Genomic DNA, 26,047 nt, shown 5'->3' on the forward strand with positions numbered 1-26,047 from the left:
GCTTTCTTTTTTTCCCTCCTTTTCTTCTGAACCATGTGGCTGACAGGGTCTTGGTGCTCCGGCTGGGGGGCAGCCCTGAGCCTCTGCGGTGGGAGAGCCGAGTTCAGGACATTGGTCCACCAGAGACCTCCCAGCTCCATGTAATATCAAATGGCAAACTCTCTCAGAGATCTCCATCACAACGTGAAGACCAAGCTCCACTCAACAACCAGCAAGGTACAGTGCTGGACACCCTACGCCAAACAACTAGCAAGACAGGAACACAACCCCACCCATTAGCAGAGAGGCTGCCTAAAATCATAATAAAGTCACGGACACCCCAAAACACACCACCAGATGCAGTCCTGCCCACCAGAAAGACAAGATCCAGCCTCATCCACCAGAACACAGGCACCAGTCCCCTCCATCAGGAACCCTACAGAAACCACTGAACCAACCTTACCAATGGGGGCAGACACCAAAAACAATGGGAACTACGAACCTGCAGCCTGTAAAAAGGAGACCCCAAACACAGTAAGGTAAGCAAAGTGAGAAGACAGAGAAATACACAGCAGATGAAGGAGCAAGGTAAAAACCCACCAGACCAAACAAATGAGGAGGAAATAGGCAGTCTACTTGAAAAAGAATTCAGAGTAATGATAGTAAAGATGATCCAATATCTTGCAAATAGAATGGAAAAAATACAAGAAACGTTTAACAAGCACCTAGAAGAGCTAACAAACGATGAACAACACAATAAATGAACTTAAAAATTGTCTAGAAGGAATCAATAGCAGAATAAGTGAGGCAGAAGAACTGATAAGTGACCTGGAAGATAAAATAGTGGAAAAAACTACGACAGAGCAGAATAAAGAAAAAAGAAAGAAAAGAATTGAGGACAGTCTCAGAGACCTCTGGGACAACATTATATGCACCAACATTCGAATTATGGGGGTCCCAGAAGAAGAAGAGGAAAAAAAAGGGACTGAGAAAATATTTGAAGAGATTATAGTTGAAAACTTCCCTAATATGGGAAAGGAAAGAGTCAATCAAGTCCAGGAAGCACAGAGAGTCCCATACAGGATAAATCCAAGGAGAAACATGCCAAAACACATGTTAATCAAACTATCAAAAATTAAATACAAAGAAACAATATTAAAAGCAGCAAGGGAAAAGCAACAAATAACATACAGGGGAATCTCCATAAGGTTAACAGCTGATCTTTCAGCAGAAACTCTGCAAGCCAGAAGGGAGTGGCAGGACATATTTAAAGTGATGAAAGGGAAAAAACTACAACCAAGATTACTCTACCCAGCAAGGATCTCATTCAGATTTGATGGAGAAATTAAAACCTTTACAGACAAGCAAAAGCTAAGAGAATTCAGCACCACCAAACTGGCTTTACAACAAATGCTAAAGGAACTTCTCTAGGCAGGAAACACAAGAGAAGGAAAACACCTACAATAACAAACCCAAAACAATTAAGAAAATGGTAATAGGAACACATATATCGATAACTACCTTAAATGTAAATGGATTAAATGCTCCAACCAAAAGACATAGACTGACTGAATGGATACAAAAACAAGACCCATATATATGCTGTCTACAAGAGAACCACTTCAGACCTAGGGACACCTACAGACTGAAAGTGAGGGGATGGAAAAATATATTCCATGCAAATGGAAATCAAAAGAAAGCTGGAGTAGCAATTCTCATATCAGAAAAAATAGACTTTAAAATAAAGACTATTACAAGAGACAGAGAAGGACACTACATAATGATCAAGGGATCAATCCAAGAAGAATATATAACAATTGAAAATATTTATGCACCCAACATAGGAGCACCTCAATACATAAGGCAAATGATAACAGCCATAAAAGGGGAAATCAACAGTAACACAATCATAGTAAGGGACTTTAATACCCCGCTATCAACAATGGACAGATCATCCAAAATGAAAATAAATAAGGAAAGACAAGCTTTAAATGATACATTGAACAAGATGGACTTAATTGATATTTATAGGACATTCCATCCAAAAACAACAGAATACACTTTCTTCTCAAGTGCTCATGGAACGTTCTCCAGGATAGATCATATCTTGGGTCACAAATCAAGCCTTGGTAAATTTAAGAAAATTGAAATCATACCAAGTATCTTTCCAACCAAAATGCTATGAGACTAGATATCAATTACAGGAGAAAAAATCTGTGAAAAATACAAACACCTGGAGGTTAAACAGTATACTACTAAATAACCAAGAGGTCACTGAAGAAATCAGAGAGGAAATCAAAAAATACCTAGAAACAAATGACAGTGAAAACACGACGACCCAAAACCTATGGGATGCAGCAAAAGCAATTCTAAGAGGGAAGTTTATAGCAATACAATCTTACCTCAAGAAACAAGAAACATCTCAAATAAACAATGTAACCTTACACCTAAAGCCATTAGAGAAAGAAGAACAAAGGAACCCCCAAAGTTAGCAGAAGGAAAGAAATCATAAAGATTGGATCAGAAATAAATGAAAAAGAAATGAAGGAAACAGTAGCAAAGATCAATAAAACTAAAAGCTGATTCTTTGAGAAGATAACCAAAATTGATAAACCACTAGCCAGACTCATCAAGAAAAAAAAGGGAGAAGACTCAAATCAATAGAATTAGAAATGAAAAGGAAGTAACAGCTGACACTGCAGAAATACAAAGGATCATGAGACATTACTACAAGCAACTATATGCCAATAAAATGGACAACTTGGAAGAACTGGACAAATTCTTAGAAAAGCACACCTCCCAAGACTGAACCAGGAAGAAACACAAAATATAAACAGACCAATCACATGCACTGAAATTGAAACTGTGATTAAAAATCTTCCAACAAACAAAAGCCCAGGACCAGATGGCTCCACACGCAAATTCTGTCAAACATTTAGCGAAGAACTAACAGTTATCCTTCTCAAACTCTTCCAAAATATAGCAGAGGGAGTGATACTCCCAAACTCATTCTATGAGGCCACCATCACCCTGATACCAAAACCAGACAAAGATGTCACAAAAAAAGAAAACTACAGACCAATATCACTGATGAATATAGATGCAAAAATCCTCAACAAAATACTAGCAAACAGAATCCAATAGCACATTAAAAGGATCATACACCATGATCAAGTGGAGTTTATCCCAGGAATGAAAGGATTCTTCAATATATGCAAATCAATCAATGTGATACACCATAGTAACAAATTGAAGGATAAAAACCATATGATAATCTCAATAGATGCAGAAAAAGCTTTTGACAAAATTCAACACCCATGTATGATGAAAACTCTCCAGAAAGTAGGCATAGAGGGAGCTTACCTCAACATAATAAAGGCTATATATGACAAACCCACAGCCAACATCGTTTTCAATGGTGAAAAACTGAAACCATTTCCTCTAAGATCAGGAACAAGACAAGGTTGCCCACTCTCACCACTATTATTCAACATAGTTTTGGAAGTTTTAGCCACAGCAATCAGAGACAAAAAAGAAATAAAAGGAATCCAAATCAGAAAAGAAGAAGTAAAACTGTTACTGTTTGCAGATGACATGATACTATACATAGAGAATCCTAAAGATGCTACCAGAAAACTACCAGAGCTAATCAATGAATTTGGTAAAGCAGCAGGATACAAAATTAATGCACAGAAATCTCTTGCATTCCTATACACTAATGATGAAAAATCTGAAAGAGAAATTATGGAAACACTCCATTTACCATTGCAACAAAAAGAATAAAATACCTAGGAATAAACCTACCTAAGGAGACAAAAGACCTGTATGCAGAAAACTATAAGACACTGATGAAAGAAATTAAAGATGATACAAAGAGATGGAGAGATATACCATGTTCTTGGATTGGAAGAATCAACATTGTGAAAATGACTCTGCTACCCAAAGCAATCTACAGATTCAGTGCAATCCCTATCAAACTACCAATGGCATTTTCCACAGAACTAGAACAAAAAAATTTCACAATTTGTATGGAAACACAAAAGACCCCGAATAGCCAAAGCAATCTTGAGAAAGAAAAACGGAGCTGGAGGAATCAGGCTCCCTGATTTCAGATTATACTACAAAGCTACAGTAATCAAGACAGTATGGTACTGGCACAAAAACAGAAATATACATCAATGGAACAGGATAGAAAGCTCAGAGATAAACCCACACACAGATGGTCACCTTATCTTTGATAAAGGAGGCAAGAATATACAATGGAGAAAAGACAGGCTTTTCAATAAGTGGTGCTGGGAAAAATGAACAGCTACATGTAAAAGAATGAAATTAGAACACTCTCTGACACCATACATAAAAATAAACCCAAAATTGGTTAAAGACCTAAATGTAAAGCCAGACACTATAAAACTCTCAGAGGAAAACATAGGCAGAACACTCTATGACATACATCACAGCAAGATCCTTTTTGACCCACCTCCTAGAGAAATGGAAATAAAAACAAAAATAAACAAATGGGACCTAATGAAATTTAAAACTTTTGCACAGCAATGGAAACCATAAACAAGATGAAAAGACAACCCTCAGAATGGGAGAAAATATTTGCAAACAAAGCAACTGACAAAGGACTAGTCTCCAAAATATACAGGCAGCTCATGCAGCTCAATATCAAAAAAACAAACAACCCAATCCAAAAATGGGCAGAACACCTAAATAGGCATTTCTCCAAAGAAGATATACAGATTGCCAACAAACACATGAAAGGATGCTTAACATCACTGATCATTAGAGAAACGCAAATCAAAACTACAATGAGGTATCACCTCACACCGGTCAGAATGGCCATCATCAAAAAATCTACAAACAATAAATGCTGGAGAGGGTGTGCACTGTTGGTGGGAATGTAAATTGATACAGCCACTATGGAGAACAGTATGGAGGTTCCTTAGAAAACTAAAAATGGAACTACCATATGACCCAGCAATCCCATTACTGCGCATATACTCTGAGAAAACCATAATTCAAAAAGAGTCATGTACCACAATGTTCATTGCAGCACTATTTACAATAGCCAGGACATGGAAGCAACCTAAGTGTCCATCGACAGATGAATGGATAAAGAAGATGTGGCACATATATACAATGGAATATTACTTAGCCATAAAAAGAAACAAAATTGAGTTATTTGGAGTGAGGTGGATGGACCTAGAGTCTGTCATACAGAGTGAAGTAAGTCAGAAAGAGAAAAACAAATACTGTATGCTAACACATATATATGGAATCTAAAAGTAAAATGGTTCTGAAGAACCTAGGGGCAGGATGCAGACGTAGAGATGCAGACATAGAGAATGGACTTGAGGACACAGGGAAGGGGAAAGGTAAGCTGGGATGAAGTGAGAGAGTGGCATGGACACATATACACTACCAAATGTAAAATAGATAGCTAGTGGGAAGCAGCCACATAGCACAGGGAGATCAGCTCGGTGCTTTGTGTCCACCTAGAGGGGTGGGATTGGGAGGGTGGGAGAGAGACGCAAGAGGGAGGAGATAGGGGGATATATGCTTATGGATAGCTGATTCACTTTGTTATACATCAGAAACTAACACACCATTGTAAAGCAATTATACTCCAATAAAGATGTTTAAAAAATAAAATAAAATAAAAGGCTATGGAGATCAAACTGGAAAGTTTGGTCTTTCAACAGGCCAAAAGAAGCCAGGCTCATCTGGCTAGATAGATTGAGAAGGAGGGAACAGCTGTAAAGAGATTATTTAGGAGGCTGCTGTATTCATTAAGCAACACATGAACTTAAGGACATCAACACCTACGTTCACCAACAGGTAAACCTCACACACCTCTTAGATGTGAAGTGGGGGGTGGAGAGCAAGAGCTGAAATGACTCTGGGCTTTGGTGCCTGGATGAAGAGGACGCCTTGCCTGAAAAGCAGAGGGCATTGACCGTAACACGATGAGGTTGGCTCCGGCTCTGACGGTAGGAGTCCATCTCTATGAAATAAATTGGGGGCTGGCAATGGAGATTTGGGGATCACTGCCCAAGAAGTAGAAGTTGACCACCTATGAGTCAATGAGATTTGCAAGAAAGAAAAAATACAGAGAGAAGAAGGCAGCTGAGGGCAGAGTCTTGGGGACTGCCTGTACTGAAGAGAGAGAGAACTTTCTAGCAAAGCAGCTTGAGGAGGAGCAGCCAGCAGAAGGCACAGCTCTGTAGACTCACCAGAGTGGACAACTAAGGAGGCACGATTTCGAGAGCAAGGACATGATCCAGAGGTCAGAGATTTGAGGGTGAACAAGGGGACACTGTTGCTCCCAGGGGCATAAGTCTTAGACTGGAGGGAGACAAATGATTCCCTAAGAGAGCAAAGGTTACATTCATCACACATGTATGTGTCAAGCACCTACTATTTTCCAGACTCTTCTAGACACTGGGATTCAAGAGTACAGGCAAGATGCTTGTTCCATGAAGCTTCTGCTCCAGTTGTGGGGCAGAGGAAAAAAGATAAGTTATAAAAAATTTTTGAGCAGTTGAGGATGAAACTTGAGGAACTCTGTCCTTGGTCTGGGAACTGATGTCTCGGTCCTTTGGTGTAAGAGGAACAAGGCTGAAAAATGTCAAACAAACCTATGCTGGCTCCTGAGAAGCACAGAGGCGAAGTGATAAGAGTTGAAGAAAGAAGTTCAACCACTCATTGAGGAGGGAAGAGGTGGGCTGTTCTGAGTTAGGTATTGGCAAGACTGCCCACAGTAAAAGGTGTCGGGGACTCGGGATGACAAATACCACATTAGAAACGTAAACATTTGAAAACCACAGAATGGAAATGCTCAAGGTCACAGCAGCCTCATCAGCTTATGGAATCCAGATAGTAATTGAGCACATTAAGAAGCCTACTAACTCTGCTATCTTGTTTCAGGAGAGCTGTAATTTGGTATAACTAGCTATCAATTAGTCCTGTTTTCCTCATCTGTAAAATGAGAGGGTTGGACAAAATGACCTCAAAGTTCTCTCCCAGCATGGTCAGTGCTGAACCTGAGGGCACACGTGAAATTCTGAGTTAATTTGCTTCCTTAACATCTACATCTAATGTCTAACTATTAGCGTTCAGAAATGCAGCTGCAGAACAATCAGGACTCTGTGCATGCAAAACTCTTAGTTTTATGGATCATCTTGATTTTAAAATAAATTGCCCTGTGAAAATGTACAACTTAATACTGGTGGGAGAAATCTCAAGTGTCGTGGGTTACTGAGCAGAGTAATTGGTAAGTCATTGATATGACATTGATAAGACAGACTAGAAAATGATTAGAGATGAGTGGGTTCTAATATTTGCAACCTGGGAAATTGCTTTGTGAATGATGGGAGAAAAGGGAGAGATATTGGTCAAAGGGTTTCAGGGGATGGGGGGAAGGGAAGGAGCTTTTCAAATATTAGGATAAGAGTAGGTAGGGATATTAGATACAGTTATGCAAACGTGACTTCTCTCACAGAGCTAAGATTAATTTAGAGTAATATCTGTAGGACCTTTTAAAAATTTTTTTATTTTATTGATGTATAGTTGATTTACAATGTTGTGTTAATTTCTGCTGTACAGTAAAGTGATTCGGTTATACATATATATATACATATATACATTCTTTTTCATAGTCTTTTCCATTATGGTTTATCACAGGATAATAAATATAGTTCCTTGTGCTATATGTAAGACCTTTTTTTATCCCTCTCAAAATATGTGAATAAGAGTTAACCAGGCCTTGGGTAGATTCTGAAAACCTAAGATAAAATGTGATCACTGGGGTGCTAGCGAGCTACCATCATTTAATATTTGAAAAATCGTATCACTTTCCATATGCACTGTGACTTGTGAATAATAATATACATGATCTTGAAAGAAATGAACCTAAGTATATGTGCTTTTTCAAAAAGCTGCGTTTTTATACATCTTGTCATTGAAATGAAGGTCTTTAAGGGTCAAAACTCAGCACTAACTCTTCAAGATATTTGCTTGTAAATTTCATCTGGATTAATAGCTAATTGCTATTTACAGAAGCATGTTCAATATATTACTATTGAAAGGAGGTTTTGGCCTAACGAACTGCATTTTAGTTTTTTGGTTTTTTTAAAAAATTATTTATTTATTTATGGCTGTGTTGGGTCTTTGTTTCTGTGCGAGGGCTTTCTCTAGTTGCGGCAAGTGGGGGCCACTCTTCATCGCGGTGCGCGGGCCTCTCACTATCGCGGCCTCTCTTGTTGCGGAGCACAGGCTCCAGACGCGCAGGCTCAGTAGTTGTGGCTCACAGGCCTAGTTGCTCCGCGGCATGTGGGATCCTCCCAGACCAGGGCTCGAACCCGTGTCCCCTGCATTGGCAGGCAGATTCTCAACCACTGCGCCACCAGGGAAGCCCCTGCATTTTAGTTTTATACCAAGCCCTTTGTTTATGCAAATAAATTCGGGTTTCAGTCTTACAGTATAAGGTACAAGTCTTAATTGCTTGTTTTTCTGACCAAGTGAATATTCTATTTTATTTACAATGTCATTGAGCAGTGCTTAGTCGTTTTTAAGCACTGGAGTTTTCTTCAAATCAATAAGATATATAGGAGTTGAAATGGAAAAGAGTGGAGAGTAGACAAGAAAATCATGCCTGAGGTCAAGATGAATCACTTTGGTTGGACCTTCCAGAAATTCCCTGGGCCTTTGAGGTTTGGGTGTTTTATTTTCCCCCTCCTTCTCTACCACCCAGGGTGAACAGCAGGAAGCGCTCTGGGGGTCTTACCTGGAGTCCAGGGGCTGGGGCCCAGCTCAGCTGAAGATCCCAGCCAACTGGGGAAGTGATGAAGGAGGCTGGCTCTGCAGGGAGGAGGCTCGAGGTGCTGGGAGACTGGTTTGCAACCCGCACCTATAGGCTCTGTGCTCACGTGACAGCCGAGAGAGTGGGCCAGATGTGCCCTCCACCCGGAGGTGGAAACTGGGCATCGAGCAGGAGCCTCTGTCCCTACCCCAGCAGCCCTCACACACCTCCAAGGATAGAGCCCTTGGGCCACGAGTGCTTTCTAGCACAAGACTTGGTTTTTATGCATGAAAGACCGTCCCCTTGCATCATAAGATAATTATATCTGATATAGCTCCAGATTTTTCTTAAAGCTATTTGACAAAAAAAACCTGCCAAGCAGAATTACCACAGAAGCCTGGGAGGCAGCACAGTGTTTTCTTATTCTTCAGAGGTCCTAGGGGACACTGGAAGGTCTTTCTCTCTCCTGAATTCTATCCAAAGGGCACTGGGACCTTGGGAAATTATCTGGGGAAGCCTCACATTTTAGAAACTCTCAATGCCATCCTGGGGCTTCACACTTTCCCTCGTGGGTCTGATCGTGGCACTAAGTCACAGGTTTTGTGATTTGTTTTTAAAATGTCAGGTAATTAAGCAGCCCCTTGTGGTGGATAATTATCACAAACAAATGGGAACCCACTAGAAACTTCCCGTAACTTTGGCTGGATCTCGTGCACCTTCGTTTGCGATGACCTCTCCATTCATTTCTACAGACGTTTCTTCCCTGCACAATCTGTTCCCATAATGACCTCAGGACAAGATGTGGACAATCTGCACATCGTAACAATGACCAGGTCCGGCAGCCAGGGCCTGGGTGATTCTATAGTGTAAGCAGCATAGTACATGGGCTCACCACATTCTGATTAGAAAAATACTAACATGCCACTCAGCCCAGTTCCCAGAGATTTTCCTTATAGGACCGACCTTAGGAATGAGAGTTCGGAGAAGGAACTATTGACAAATGTCAATGGTTTAGGAAAAGTAGGAGTCTGCTATTTTTCTTTTCTTATTTTTTTTGGCCACACTGCATGGCATGCAGGATCTTAGTTCCCCGACCAGGGATTGAACCCTTGGCCCCTGCAGTGGTAGCGCAGAGTCTTAGCCACTGGACCGCCAGGGAAGTCCCAGGAATCCTCTATCTTTTTAAAACATGCAAATGTTTAACTGATTTTCTATTTCTTTCCATTCACTCCTCTCATCAGTTTCCAAACTATAAGACAGTTCAGTTATTTGGCATCCCCCTGAGTTGGGGTTCATCTTTTCCTCTTGGGTTCCTCCTGGGATAAGAGGAGCCCTGGTGAGGGGTCTCAAGCACCGTCAGAAGAACCAGCTTCTCTATGTGCTGCAAAACCCCAGGCAAGTCATATGATCCCCGGGCTTCAGTGTCCTCATCTGTAATGGGAGAGAGGGTCACACTCACTTCTCTGAAACCCCTTTAAGCTTTAACTTTCTATGAAGTGTAATTTCAAGAAAAAGCACAGAGAGCCCAGACTCCAAATTTCAGCTTATTTAAGCAGATATGGCAGTTTTATAAGAACATCTGTCTTGGAAGATGCCCCGTCCAGTTTTGTCACTGAGAAGATTTAGAAAGATGGAAGTTCCTGCAGCTAAGACTCCTGTTGCTTTTGGTGATTTCTGGTACCTCGGGGGACTTGGCTCCATGAGATGAGTGATGCTGTCACTCGGAAATATCTTTGGCTCTTCAAGAAATTGTGCTAGAGACCTACCTGCTACATTTAAAATTCTTTATAAGACATGTGGCATGTATGGAAGTACTTGTGACCCAGGTGATAAAATAGTTACACACTCCCTTTAACATTAACTTGCTTATAAATCTTTTTACCCTGTTACTATAAAGCAAAGAACAAGGAGTCAAGTGTTGTCTTGGTCTTCTCATAAATATACAGGGAGAATGAGCTATCAAGTCATGAAAAGACATTAAGAAAACTTCGGTGTATATTACTAGGTGAAAGAAGCCAATCTGAAAAGGCTACTTACTGCATGATTCCAGCTACGTGCCGTTCTGGAAAAGGCAAAACTGTGGTGGCAGATAAAGATCAATGGTCACCAGGGATTAAGGAGGAAGGGAAGGATGAATAGGGAAACACTGAGGGTTTTTTGGGCAGTGAAACTACTCTGTATGGAATTATAATGATGGATACATGTCATTACATATTCGTCCAAACCCATAGAATGTTCGACACCAAGAGTGAGTCCATACGGTAAACTATGGACTTTTGATGTCAGTGTAGGTTCACTCTTGGTAAGAAAACTCTAGCATCTGGTGAGTGATGTGGCTAATGTGGGAGTCTGTGCATGTGTGGTGGCAGACGGTGTATGAGAAACCTCTGTACCTTCCTCTCAATTTTGTCGTAAACCTAAAACTGCTCTAAAAAAAGTATTGAAAAATAATACATATATACACTTTGAATATTTATATTATTTTTGACTTTATTTTTATATATTTCATATATTTATATATATTTTTATACACATATATACATATACACTCTACATATACATATACTCTCTCTCTATATATATAGAGAGAATACTGCTGCTCTGGTCGAATTTGCAGGTTTTTGTCATATTCCCTTGGTTTTGACAAAATGAGATGAATCATGTATTTATTTAATATTATTCCAGGCTCAACTTTGTCTTGAGCATTTGGGTGATAGGGAAGCAATGTGATAGAGTGTAAAAGTATAGGGTTGGAGCCACACACAGACTTGGGTTCAAATCTCAGATCTTTTGGTTATGACACTGGGGGGCAAGTTACTTAAAGTCTGAAGGCTGGTGCCAGGGCCAACCTAATGGGGTCACCCTGCTGATGAAGTAAGATGCCTTGTGAAAGGTAATTGGGCTGGTGACTTTGAACAAGACGTTTAGTCTCCTTGATTTTCAGCTTCCTTCTTTTGAAAAAGAGAGATAATAAAGCTCGCCTGGCATTAGACTGGGATTGCAAACAGTGAGCTGAATGCACCCAACTCCAGGTGCAAAGTGGGACTCTGCAGAGGGTAGCTAGCTGGTTTTCACTTGGTCAAGTGTGATGTGCCCTCCACCATCCAGGAGCTGGTAATATGATGGGGGAAATAGGCAACACCTGTACCTAACGAAGGTCCAAATTGGGACACAATATATGATTAGTTCTTAGGGGCACAGACACATTCTAGGTTTAACTCAGCCTCGAGAAAATGAAATTCAGAAAGCGCAGAAGTGGTAAGGGAAGGGAAAACCCAAGCCTAACAGGCCTTGAAGGGTCTCAAAGGATGGATAACGAGACTCTGATAGGAAAAGGAAAGAAATGAGGGCTTTTAGGGAAGAGACCTTGCAGGCAAAGGCAACAAGGTGGGATGAATCCAGAAGCAACAGAGCAGGGGGCCTGAGTGGGCAGGGACAGAGCATGGGTAACTGAGGTCAGGTGATGGAGAAACTTGACGATAAGCAGGTCCTGGTACGGGTAACTGCAGGACACCACAGTAGATGCCTACGACTACTGGGTTCCATGGAACTAGTTAAGACTGCTACTAATTGCAAACATCCCCAGCTCCCAAGGGCACCTGGTGTTCTCTTGGTGCCAAATTGATTCTGTCTCCTCTTCTCTGAATTTGGGAGACTTGTGGTTTCTTTCCACACCAGCCTGTTCAGTATGTAGTCAATTTATAGTTTACAGGGATTTCTCCCACACCCATATATGCTTTCCACTGAAGTACTTTTTCCTAGACCCACCCAAATTCCAGAGCATGGTTCAATGGTATGCCAAGTTCATAGTCTTTCTCTCTGTCACTCTTCTCTCCTTATAAGACCTAGGAGAAAGTTACCTTTTAATGCCTCTATGTATTTTTAACAGAAAAGAATGAAGGACCAAAAAAAAAAAAAAAAATTACAAGGGTAATTTCTGATTCAATTTGCATCGAGAACTACAGTCATTTCTAGAGGGAAACCCAGTAAGCTAGTCCTGCCAAAACTAAACTCTCCTTCCTCAAAGTTTGAGTAGCTACAGGGGTATAATCCCTTTTAGAAATTAAAAATATTTAAAAAGCTGCTTGCAGATTTTGTAAGGGTGGTAACCTAGACTCTGGAATTGTGAGTTTCTTTATAAAGTAATTTCTAAAAAGCAGAATTGTATAAAAAGGGAATTAGGTCCTCAGGGAAGAAAGGAGGGTTGCTTTGGGTCATATTGAGAATGTTTGTTCCCTGCTGATTCATAGAACTAGGAGTGACTTCCCCACACTTTTACAAAAATCTGCTCATCGAGCACTCCTGTTTTATTCTTGCGGGTAGGAATTTCTTCAAGTTTACAGATGAGAATCTAAAAGTTAGATAACTTTTGGAGGATCACACAGCACAGAAGTGAAGACTCCAATCCAGGGATTCCACTCCCAAGTTTAACTTTTTTTTTTCACCAGCTGCCTTAAAGAAAAGCCTTGCATTGCCCTTGGGAGTGGGGGTGATGGTGAGGAATCAGTGGGGGAGGGTGGCGACCAGGAGTGGGGAGAGAAAGAACCAACCTCTGTTGATTGCTTCTCATACACTCTACAGTACACACTTAGGCTCTGATGGTCGGTGCATCTCACCCAAGGGAGTCTGCACACCTGAAATTCACATCTAGGAATGTCAGCTCCCAAGTCCAAAGTCTTTTCCTGAGACCAACCTGCCCCTCTTCACAGACGACCCTCTGTTTGTCAAGTTTCCACTGTTACCTACCTTGAGGCTTTTCTCATTCCTCTCCCAACTATTTTTCTCTAGGGCTTCAGGAACTCTTACCAAACATATTCTGAAAAAAAAAAAATCGACATTTTCTTACGCCCCTTCCCCACATTTTATGATTTTTATGTCCTCTTTTACATCTTCATGTTTATCCTTTTGCTGTTCATTGTAGTTATCAACTATACTTCAATAATAAGTTGAAAAAAAGAACTCATCAGATATTCATATTCTCTTATACAGAAGTTTCCAAAAGACTAGTCATTTGAGTTTTGCTAAGAAATTAAGACTGTGACTTTTTTTTAAATCCACCTACATATTTTTCAAAACTACTGTAATATAGCATTTTAGGTTTTGCTGAAGTTTTGCTTAATCCCATTACAACACCGAAAAAGTAGAAGATAGTCCCAGCAAAACAAACTTGAAACTGTAGATTCAAAGCCAACAACGAATTGTTCTGAAGGAACTGGCCCAGCCTGCTCTCTCTCTCCATCGTTAAGACTATCTGTCAGATCCTGTCTGTGTTCAAAAGGTCTCCGATCTTATAAAACAATAAACTTGAAAAGTCTTGCTTTAATCATGTCAGTAACTAGCAAATTTGGACGCTGCATTATCGTTCCCTTTTTATTGGAAACACATTCAAGAATGGGCTTGTGGACTTCCCTGGTGGTGCAGTGGTTAAGAATCCGCCTGCCAATGGAGGGGACATGGGTACGAGCCCTGGTCCGGGAAGATCCCACATACTGCGGAGCAACTAAGCCCGTGCGCCACAACTACTGAGCCTGCACTCTAGAGCCCATGAGCCATAACTACTGAGCCTGTGTGCCACAGTTACTGCAGCTCGTGCGTCTAGAGTCCATCCATGCTCCGCAACAAGAGAAGCCACCGCATTGAGAAGCCTGTGCACCGCAATGAAGAGTAGCCCCCGCTCACCGCAACTAGAGAAAGCCCGCATGCAGCAACAAAGACCAAACGCAGCCAAAAATAAATAAATAAATTTATTAAAAAAAAAAAAAAAAGAATGGGCTTGTAGTTTATCTAGAGTGTCTCAGAAAACTAAAGCACATAACTTGCAAAGACCAGATATACATCCAGTTCCCAGGGGCCTGAGTTGCTGGAATCTTCCTTTGGGAATACATGTAACCACCCTCCGAGCTAAGCACAGACTGTTAAAATCATGATAGATGTTAATCTATGGAATAACTTGACTGACTTTAAAGAAGAAAGGGAGTAGATTAACCATACTTAAAACAGGCAATAGAGGAAAAGAAACTCATGCCACTAACACGATTAGAAGTAGCCATCCTCCCGGCCTCTAAGACTCTGATTGGCCAGCCAAACGATAATCTCTCAATTCCTCTGACTTTTTATCTGGAGCGTAAATTGGGACGGGGCTACCAAGCCCTCCTCCAACATCTTTTCTTGCTGGCACCTTTAGACTCTCTGCTGCTTCTCTTCTTCAGCTTCCAAACACGCTTCTCAGTTCTCTGACGTGTGAGTCAGGGCAGGTATTAGTAGCAGTGTCTTCAGAGAGTTCCTTCTGCCTTTTGCTACTGGGTCAGAAGACTCTTTGGTTATCCATCTGTTTCCCTGATTATCCATTCTCTTTCTGCTTGGTGGACTTTCCCTCTTCCTTCTCCCACCCCCAGTTATATCCCCCAGGGTCTTTTAGTCATCCTCTTTTATTTCTCTTTATTCTCTCTCAGCATCCTCTACCTTACTCCCTCGACCAGTCCTGGCCCCATTTCTTTACCTGTGGCCCCTCTTAGATTCAATCTGTGTTTCCAATGTCCCCTGGTTCACCTCCCATAGAGAACTGCTCAGAACTGACTCGTCCAAAACACAACTCACATTGTTCTCCCTACATCCAGCTACTTCTCCTGATGTTTGGTTCCAAACAATGGTGCCCTCATTCTCCCACCTGTGTGTCTTGACACTCCCTCACTCCTGCCTAATTAGAGCGAGCCCAGAGGTCCTACCTTCTTAGTGCATCTCGTGTGTGTGTCTCTCTTTCCCTCTCTGCTGCCCCTGCTCTGCTCCAACTCCCCAGTCCCTTTGCCCAGCCTCTCAAAATACCCTTCTGACAAGTCACATGATCTTCACTGCTGGGCTGATATTCAAAAATGCAGCTCAAGCTAAACCTTCAGTGACTCCTCATTGCTTATCAAACCCCAAACAGCCCTTCCCAACGAGCCTACCCTTAAGGCTCATCTCCCAGGGAGCAAAACTTCAGGGTGTGGCCTCTAGAGACCAATGGCCTCACTTCAAAGCCCAGGATCACACCGTCTGAAACCTGTGACTGTAAGCAAGTTACTGAACCTCTGCTCTCTGCTTTCCTCATCTCTAAAACAAGGCTAATAAGAAAGCCTCCCAGATAGGCAGTGGTTGTGAGGATTAAGACACAGCTGGAATGATCTGGCCTTTGGTGAGCACTCAGCAGTGTCCACCATCATCAGCATCATCTAGATTCTTGTCATCACTCCCCGACTCCTTCTCTGCAGCACACTTAACCCTCTGCCCACTGCAAGCCTCCCTGCCCTTTCCTTCAGGTGTACCTTTGTGCCTGCCATTCTCCTAACCTCTGATGGCTTCTCCTCCCCATCCTGATTTTTGAAGTCTTATTCATTCTCCAAGGTTCTCTCCAAGACCTTTCCCAACTGTCCCAAACAGATCTGATCTTTCCCTCTTTGACTCTCCTAAGACTTTTGTTAAGGTCTCATGTAATGCTCATCATATTCTGCCGGGCACCACAGCCGTTCATGTGTTTTGAGTATTTCTTACTATTTTTCCACCTGCATCCCCATCCACACCTCCTCCCAACGGTGGGATGGAGGTTCCTTGAGATTAAAGACTAAGTCTTCTCCTCCTGCATCTTCTGAGACACAGCCTTCCAGCCTCTTGCAGAGCAAGCTGCCGGCACATGTGTACCAGGTAGAGAGAACTGAGGGTCAGAGCCTAACTAGCCAAATTCCTGACGGGAGTTGATTAAGAAACTCATTAAATATACATTTTGACCAATATAGCACTAGGAAGTCACAAACCGTTTCTTCGGATATTGAATACAAAACAAAGTGCTATGCAAAAAAAGGCTAGTTAAGAGACCATTCCCAGGATATTGGACTAGACAAGTTAAAATCCATAATTGTAAAATGTATGTTTAACTATACAACCCTCGTGCAGCCTCAGACTCTGAAACACCATGTACTGGCATCCACTACTCCTAGTCGGAATGAAATGCATTTGATTGTAATCACAGAAAAGTGGCTCTTATAAGTTTTAGTCCTATAATATTTCATCTTTAAAATGGGCAAATCTTAGAAAATTCTCTTCATCTTAAAATTTAAAACACATTGTGAGCCAAATACCCTCATTGCCGCAGGTATGCTAACACAGACTGTATCTAAACATAGCATTTGAGGGAGACTGAAATGACGTGAATTCCCTTGTCTCCTGGATGGGTCACGCCATGGATCAAATCACTCTTTCCTCCTTAAGACTGCAGTGAATTCTTTCATTCCTTTCTTTCCTTTATTTTCTTCTCCAGGATCAAACATTCAGGCCACACCAAACCCTGCTGGCTCTGCATTTACTTTTTCTGTTTTATTTCCATTTCCTTCTTTCCAAAATACTCTGCGTGTTTCTTATTTTCCCTCCGTGGGGTTCACACAACTACTACATTGTAGGTACTTGGTGGCCTGTTTCTTCTCACTCATACAAATATGTCTCCCTCCTTAAGAGCCCCCTTTAAGTGATTCTAACAGCCAATCTATCACTTTGTAATGGTCATCAAGGGAGAAAATGCACTAGTCAGGAGTTTTCAGATACATGTATTTTCAAAACACTTCACATACAAAGTCCTATGCTCTATGTTTGCAGGATGGGATGGATGTAGGTCATGGTTCAACTGAAGATGTAATTACAGCAGAAATTTTGCCTCGGTGTCAATGCATGTTGATTCAACAAGCATTGCCTAAGGAATTATTTGGGCCAAGCTCTGGGAGCACAGAGGAAGAATCAGGTAAAATCTCCATTGACATTGACCTTACAACCCAGTAGGGGAGAGAGACAAGTAGACAGGCGATTGCAAAGTAGGACCAAGTGGGATGAACCAGCTACATCCTGATGGAGAAAGTTTATAACCTCACTTACAGACAATTAAATTATAGAAATAGTGAGAAAAAGAAAAAAAGAAAAAGATCTCGAGAGGCAGAATTAACATTGTCTTTTAAAAGAATTATAAAATATGGTGCACATAAAACTAGATTCAAGGAGTGCCTAATTGATTTCCAGGGTCAAATATGAAGCATATTTTAAAACATACATTGAATTCTAAAGTCACAAACAAGATTCCACTGCTGTGGGTCAGGGTACATTAATTTGTGGTTTTTAAAAATAGATTAAAACTCATATAAGTAAATGATTTCATCAAATTACTTCTTTGAGGCTTACTCTTACTTTTCTTTTCCATCTACTTTTAATTAGTATTGTATTTGTGTGAGGGTATGTGGATGTGTCTTTGTAAATTCACTTGAATCCTTTTGGGAATAAGATGTACATAAAGAAACAAAGAGGCAAAAAGGAAATAAATTATTTGCAGCTGACTGTGGGTGGCCACTTTGCAATCCCAAAGGCTGGCCAGTCACCTATAGGTCCCAAAAGTACAACTCACAGCCAAGTGGAGTATAAAACTCGTAACATGTTCTTTTCTTGGAGTATGTGAAAACTTTCCAATCAGAGCCTGCAAAAGTGTCCTCCATGGGGTTGCATGAAGTATTAGTCAGGGGAGTGAATAATAGTTACAAGGAGGCGGAAGGAGGCGGCAGACAGTTTTGTAGTCCAACATGGTTTAAACAACTTGGGATTCAAAGTTAAAGGATGTCTTTGCTGCTGGATTTCTTAGACTTTTTAATATGGTAATGATAACTGGGACATTCCAAGAGGGAATTCTAGACTATGACAGATTTCCCAAACCTATCAGAGTATAGACCTTCTTATTTCCTGTAGGGCAAGAATTACACAGAACTCTCCTCAGGACCACTTGCTGGCCAGCAGAACTTCCCAGGAGAGATGCTGCTTTACTGTCAGACTTGATTGTGTTTTGGGATGCTCCCTTCAGCCTTCTGGCTAGGGGATTGCTCCTGCCCCTAGACCCCTAAGACAAGAAGTAGAGGGCCAGCTTCCAAGGGGTCTTCCCCCAGTTCCCAAGAGATTGAGTCATGAAGGCACTGGAGTGGAGCCCTCAGTCCCCTCACCTCCCCATGCCAGTAGGGATCAGGTGGGTGGTGGTGCTAAGTGGTGAAACCCTGAGTGTTCCTTGATCAGATTATCATGACATCCGTGTGGACAATAATTGAGTCACATGAATATGATATCCACCTCCTTTGTTAAAGGGTGATGCTAAGCTCATTGTCACCATGGCAACACTGTTTGGAGGGCAATTTTTTGTACACTTAATCTTTACTATGGACCTTAAGTGTAAATTACAGATTTGAAATTTACTAAACAAGACAAGATGTTGAAAATAAGGCAGCATTGTATTGTGACATTGTTGGCATTGGAATATTTCCTCTGTACCTACACAGTTAGTGTCATTATTAACGTTATGGCTAAATACACATCCACGCTGCCTTTGTTAGTTGCATATATATGTCTGCATGTGATGTAGCTCACTATTGGTTTATACATAAATTCTTTCCATGGACTTTTGAAAATAGGACGAGGACAGGGCAGGTTCTCATTCCTTAGTATTTAGAGAATTCTTGATAAAGGAGCCAGGCGCTCCTGGGCTCATATGTAATATTTTTAACTTGTAGCAGGTATGTGGGGATAGGATTGGTAGGAAAAGTAGAGATGATGTCAAATTTCATGATATTTCAAAGCAAATGATAAGCTTCTCAAATGTATTCTTGGAAGGTAGGGCTAGACAAAGGGGTAACTCAGGAAGTAAGAAAGCCAGATTCATTCGGGGAGCCAACCTTGCATTCTTTGGCAGGAGACTAGGATGAGCAAGATACCAATCTGCAATATTTGAAGACATAAATATCACTGAGTGAGAGCATTATTTGGCCTGGTAGGCATGAGTTTAGCCAGCATTCATACTGAGAAATGACACTGATAACTGCGATTGGAACTGGAAACAGCACTCATAGAAATAGAAGAGGCTGTCCCTTGCCAGACGCATAGATATTTCGCTGGGCAAGGCCTCAAGCCTATTAAAAGAGAAGTGTGCTCTTGATGCCTTTAATATCTTTCTAGGTTCTAGGCCCACGACTAACGCGAAGTTCTTCGCTTTTTAACTTGAGGACTTTTCAAATCGAAAAAGTGTACCATGAATTTCAGTTCCCACATACTCTGCTGTAGGAGTTCTGATAGCATCTTACCATTAGCATCTTACCACTGGGTAGTTATGACCTAACGTTTTGACCACAGTACAATGAGAAATGTTCTAGGTATCACCCACATCAGTCTTCCATATATCACCAATCATTAGATGTGTATAAGCACAACTATTTGATATTTTCACTTATCAGTTTTCAGAGTTACTTAGAGGGCAGCCAACAGCTAAAATTTACATAAATTAATTCAACCATTCCTTCAGGAAACAAGTATTGGGCCTTTATTACGTAGGACACAGAGTGGATTTGTCATGAAGTTAATGAAATGCAAGCTTCAGGGCTCCTCCCTTGCACCAACCTTCTCCAAAGCTTTGTACCTAATTTTATAGTCATAATTTTGCATTCCTTTTCCTTAAAGAGGGCTCTCAAAATTGTATAATCTTCAAGCTCCATAAAATCTTGATCGGCCTCTGGTCCCGGCACTGGAGAAAACTCACAAGAAGTTCATAGTTATCAGCCCCACAGCAGGGCAACTTCGGCTGAAACAGGATGTGGATTGAAACCCAAACCCAAACCTGGGCCCTGAGAACTGGATCCTTTTCTACAGTGTTCCTCCTCTGAGCCACTTCTTTTGTATTCATTCCGATGGCCCTGACAATGACTGAGGGTTAGTGTGATTTGTAATCCCAGGGTCACAGTCAGGCCATGGATGTCATTTCCCTGAACTCGGAACCCTGAATGGGAGCCTAAGTAGCCAATGCAGCCATGTGGCTACAGATCAGCCCACCATAGAAGGAACTGCTTGCTTTGTTTAATGTGGATCAATACACTTCTAGATTGCTCTGAATCTGAGCTGTAGGGTCATGCGGAAGAACAAAACAAAACTGTGCTTATTCTATTGCTAATTCCTTTCAACGGCCCCTCTGGGTCCTCAGCCCCCAGGTAACACAGGCATGCTCTTCTACTTCACTGTTTCCTATGGATAGGTGCGTTCCTACAGACAAGTGTGTTTTGGTACCACAAATCAACACCTTGTCCTTCTCGTGTATCTTCTGATTCTGTGAGCCTGGTCAGGCAACCCTAGTTCATCTTCAGATCATGACTGAAATATCTGGAATTCTGTGTTATAGAATTTTAGGTGTGGGAGCACAGACTACTCTGGAATTAGGCCAGGTGTGAATTTCTAAAGTCCAATTGGATTACAGTGACTGTTGGCTTATGAATCCTTTCACCAGATAAGTCACGGTACCAAATGAAGGGAAGGCAGGTATACAGACCCCCTCACAAGCTCTGACCTTTGTTTATGAGAAAAGCAGAAATGTTTTTGGTTAAAAAGCCCTGGGAATACAGTGGGAATTTCTACGTGGACTCAGCTGCATTGTGAGCAGAGGTGCCCACATCACTGTCTGCATTGGCCCAAGGAGCATTTTGCAGGGAGGGCAGATTTTCAGATTCCTCTTTCTTGCTTTGTCTTTTACCAGGAACGTCTATGTGCTCATTTTGTTTTTTCCCCCTTTGATCTTAACAAAGTAATGCTTAGCAAATAAAACTTCTTTCCCAGAACCTTTGCTTTTAGACTTTAAGTTATTTTCTCTCCTCTCAATTCTCCATTTCAAGGTGGGGAAGTGGGCTGCCCTTAGTTCCTTTAGCTGTGGGAAGGTTCGGCACTTCTGGAGCTGCTCCTTCTGGCCACACAGTGCTTTCTCTGTCTGTAAAACTGGCAGCAGGAGGCCACCTGAGCGGCAGCAAAGAGCCAGGTGTTTGGGGTCAGATCTGCCCCCTTCCATGGCACTGCATCCTTGAGGGGCACAGAGCAAGCCCCCCACACACCCGCCTTGGATCGCTTTGCTCCTCTGCTCTCCCCATACCCAGCCCGGCCACTCCAGTTGCACCCAAGCCCCACTCCCAAGGTGTGTCTACAAGATGAAGGTGAAGGGCAGGAGAGAGGAGAATGAAGAATCACCTCTGTCTGACATGCGTCTTTCACTTACCCATTAATAAGCAATACACTCTTCTTTGCAAGCATGGAAGCTAACATTAACTCTGGCCATAGCTTTCTGACTATTTTTGGAGCAGAATTCTTTTTACTTGAAAGAAGAATTGAAACAGCACAATTGGAGATACCTGATTTACTCTGGCGTGAAGTGCTTGAATGGTTGCAGGGGAGAAGACGGTAGCTGAATTCCTTACAGAGTAAAGGCTGAAGGGCATGACTAGGGAGCTTTATATGCCTTAAACAAGCCTTCCCAGGGGCTGGTCATCAGCAGCTCTAGCACGCTTACGGTTCATTCTGCGGACTCCTGTGCTGGTCCTAAGATTCTGATGCGTCCACCAGGCAAATACTCTCCACAAACATCTCTGGACTCTGAAGCAGAGTCAGGAAGGAAGTCAGTGGGCTGCCCCGTGTCTCTGACAGATGAGAGGGGGTGTGGCAGGAAAAGAGATTTCAAATGCTTGACATTTAGTGATTAAGTCCGAAAATGTTTGTCTTTGATGCCTAAAGCCACACATTGGTGGCTCTTCTTGTACAAAGCACGTTGTCATTCAGGTACATAATTACACACACACACACACACACCCAAACGAGAAAGTTCAGCCTTTTTAAGATTTCCTTCACACAAGGGCAGAGTGAGAGTAGGAGGATCCAGCAGACCTGCTTCTGTCAGCTCTCCAGGACCGCGGGCGTGGGAAGCCTGGGGTCTCGCTCTGTCTCCTTCCCCCCAGACACGGGCTGTCTGCACTGGTTCTAAGTGTCAGGAGAGGAAATCGGGGAAATAGCACTTTCCGTAAAATGACCACAACGGTTGATGGGAAGAAGGAGTGATGAGAGGGCGGGAGGAGTTTTTAAAAATGTGTTTTCCTTAAGCAACCAGAATCGCCAAATTCAGCTAAGTCTATTTCTAGAAAACCCCCAAACTACTTAGGCATTTATTTAATTCAGTGAGGACCTGTCAGCCCCGTTATTTGATTAGCGTTTCTGAGATATGACTGGCGATTTGGTGAAACTCTTCTACTCTCCAGACGTTTGCAAAACTTGTCATACGACCTCTGGGTTGCTCCATGCCTGGCCATTTACTGTATTTATCACTAGGGAAGGAAGAAAACTGCTAAAAAAAAAAAAAACCTGGGGAAGACAGTGCTGAGGGGAGATGTGTGTAAGGTAAGCGCTTGGTTGTCATAAAATGATGGCATTTAAAAATGCATGATAGTTGTATTTGACTCTTCTCTTTTGATTTTTAGGACAATTTTAAATTGAAAGAATTTATCACCTAAGCCTATTGTAGATCATTACATATTTGTTTTAACATTTATGAGAGAGGACAGAATGGAATAGGATCTAGGATTAGCAGTTGTGTGTGTGTGAGTGTGATTTTGAGGTTTCAAAAAAAGAACTTCAAGAATCACTTGTAATTTTTTTTTTCAAAATCCTTCCTTTAGATAAACAAACAAAAAAAAGATTAAGATATTTTCTGATAAGACAAAGTAAATCTAAAGATTTGAATTGAGTAGGACTAATTTTGGTCTTTAATTTTGCCAAGTTGAACATCGCATTTGTTGTAAGTTTCCTAACCTGTGACTTAAAGAAATCATGAGGTCAAGAGACTTCTGTTGAACAGCATATTCTTATTTCCTTCAGGCAACTAAATGCGGAAGTGCAGAGAGGAGATAAAAAACTAGCTTCACAGGAACAATGTGGAAATTTCACCCAGTATAACATTGATTAGCTGAGAACCGTCTAGACCCCCATGAATTATACACAGGTTATAAAACGCATTAGCCATGGGTTGTGAACCAGGTTCCTAATGTTTCCAAAGTCAGAATTGTTTACATTCCTTATACCTACCGCGGAAAACTCACATTACTTTTTTCTTATAAGGATAGGTAACAGATTTTAAAATATTCCGGCGAGGTTTCGCCTTACGCCAACCTAAACTGATTTCTCCACCGACTAAGGAAAATAACTGCTGAAGAACGACGTGAAAAAACCATGTAATCACTAAAAATCAATAACAAACTTGCTCTCACAGACACTAGGAGAAAGAAACACTTGCAAACAGAGTAATTCTTCTCCCTCCATCTAGATCACTTACACCCACAGCAAACAAGACAACATCTGGATATTGTTTTACAGGCATGAATAAAGCTTTTTTTTTTTTTTTTTTTTGCCCCATCATTAAGTAAAAACCCATTTTCCACAGGCAAACAGCACTTGTAAATTCCCCCAGATAAGCCTGGAACTCTTGAAGGATTTAAGTCAGTTTCAAAAGAATCACAACATTTTCATTACCTTTCGAAGGAAAGTTTTTCAGAAATCCCTCCAGCGAGCAGCATGGTCCAGAATTGACCTAAGCCTGTGCCTCTTACCTGCGAGGACTGGTGAATGCAGGCGCCTGGCTAGATGTGAGGTTACGAAAAGGCGAGGAGATGAGCCTTTCACGCAGGTCGCCTTGGGAAGCCTAGGTCTTCAGGTTCTCGCAGAATGAAGAAAACGCTCTGGCTGTGCACAGTCGGTCAAAAACAAGTTGGTACAAGTCGGAGTAGGATTTACCTGAAGGAACTGAAGAGAGAAAGAAAGAGATTGGGAGAGATTGGGCGGAGGGAGGGAGGAACGGGAAAGGAGGGAGGGAGGGAGGGAGGGAGGGAAGGAGAGAAAGTGAGAGAGAGAGAGAGAGAGGAATCTGAGAAAGGAGACCATGATGTCAGCAGTGTGTCTTAAGGGAATCTACAGACCAGCAAAATATTCTGATGGACACCCAGTTCTGAGTTCTCCAAACACCTGCATAAAAAAAAAAAACCAATGCCCTTTTAAAGAATGCCAGTTAATCTTTAAGAAACTTTGGCCACTCTTATCACAGCCTTTTTAAATGTCCCTTTGCGGAAATAAACTATAAATAAATAACCAGATTATACTTTCTAACAAGCTCTCCTTCACCTCCTGTTCTCTCCTCCTCTCCCCTCTCCCCGCTCCAGGTGAATATTAACAAAAATCCTTCCTCCTGGGAAAATCGGGATGAACCCATATAAATAATACATATATCAAATATACGTATAAGCAAACATCGCAGAGGGACACTCTATGTTTTTAATTCAATCTCCTTCTGGCTGTATTGATTTGTTCCTATAGCCTTTGTTTTCCCTGATCAAAAAACATAAAAAGGTGGATAGATATGGGTAAAATCGAGTTCTTCCACAGCATGGAAATTGGGAATGAGATTCCGTGTTGGAATCATCCCAGCATTGGTCCACAGAATCTAGCACTTTTATGAGAAATGGTCCGAATTCTGGAATGCATTTGTGTGTCCTTCCTACACCAAGCAGTTTCTTGCAGCCATCATGCCAAGGGACGCCAGTCCACAGCCCTTGCCAGTCACCAGCTGTCCTGTGGCCAGAGTAGACCCTGGTAAACCCTAAGGGAGAAGATGCCCACAGGCACTTTCCCTAATGAGATCCCCTGCACTGGTCCAGAGGCAACACCTTGGTGGGAAGCAAAGACTCTCTGTCACCATGGAGATGATGACACACTCACACAGTCCCTTACACAGACACCTGGGCAGGGCCAGGGTGCTGCAGCTGCTTCACATTGGAGGGAACAGGGAGTGAGTTGATTTGTTGGAAGAAAATGATATGTCTGCTTTCCTGAGTTTTGGGTTCCACACTCCTGTGCATCCCCTCTCCTTGACCCTGGGTTCAGCTGCAGCTGTTCTGGGGCCTTGAACTAATTGAAGGCAGGAAAGCCTGAGGAGTTATTCTGCTTTTGGGGGGGAAGGTCTGAGACCTCCCCATTTTCTCCTACTTCCTCCCTTGATTCCAAGCCCAGGTATAAATCATTCCCTGCCCCTGATTCCCCAGTGAGAACATGCACCAGTCCCCATCCTTTTGTCCTTTTCTTTCCCATGAAGCAATGGTTTCCTCTTCTGCTGGGAAGAGTGAAGTGGCCCCTGAGAGAAGACCCTGGGCTCCCAGAGGCTCAGGACTTGAAGAAGCCATGTAGGTCCAGACCTCTTCAAGCTGGTGGTCTTCCTCCAGATCCATAGAATCAGATAGATCTCATGCGAAGGAAGGTATTATAAAAGTCCCATATAAAACAGGTAAACACAGAGATGGAGGAAAAAAAAAAGGGGAAATGCAGCATTCAAGATCTGACCATATCCCACCCCAGATGATTTGCACAAGCTGTTCCCTC

At 41.9% G+C, this 26,047-nt stretch overlaps 1 protein-coding gene across 3 annotated transcripts in view; it reads right to left on the reverse strand.

The window, feature by feature from the left end:
- Positions 1-24,657, reverse strand: part of KCNJ15 (potassium inwardly rectifying channel subfamily J member 15) — a 52,743-nt gene extending 28,086 nt beyond the window's left edge. For 2 of the 3 annotated variants that reach the window (XM_061193917.1, XM_061193918.1), the window contains exon 1: positions 24,229-24,629. The gene's annotated coding sequence lies outside the window, so the exon portion shown is untranslated. Of the gene's footprint in view, positions 1-24,228 lie in introns of all 3 variants that reach the window. The other variant, XM_061193919.1, reaches the window with a different exon arrangement.
- Positions 24,658-26,047: the final 1,390 nt, after the last annotated feature.

This window comes from Eubalaena glacialis, chromosome 6 (genome assembly GCF_028564815.1).
Source record: "Eubalaena glacialis isolate mEubGla1 chromosome 6, mEubGla1.1.hap2.+ XY, whole genome shotgun sequence".
Taxonomy (NCBI): Eukaryota; Metazoa; Chordata; class Mammalia; order Artiodactyla; family Balaenidae; genus Eubalaena; species Eubalaena glacialis.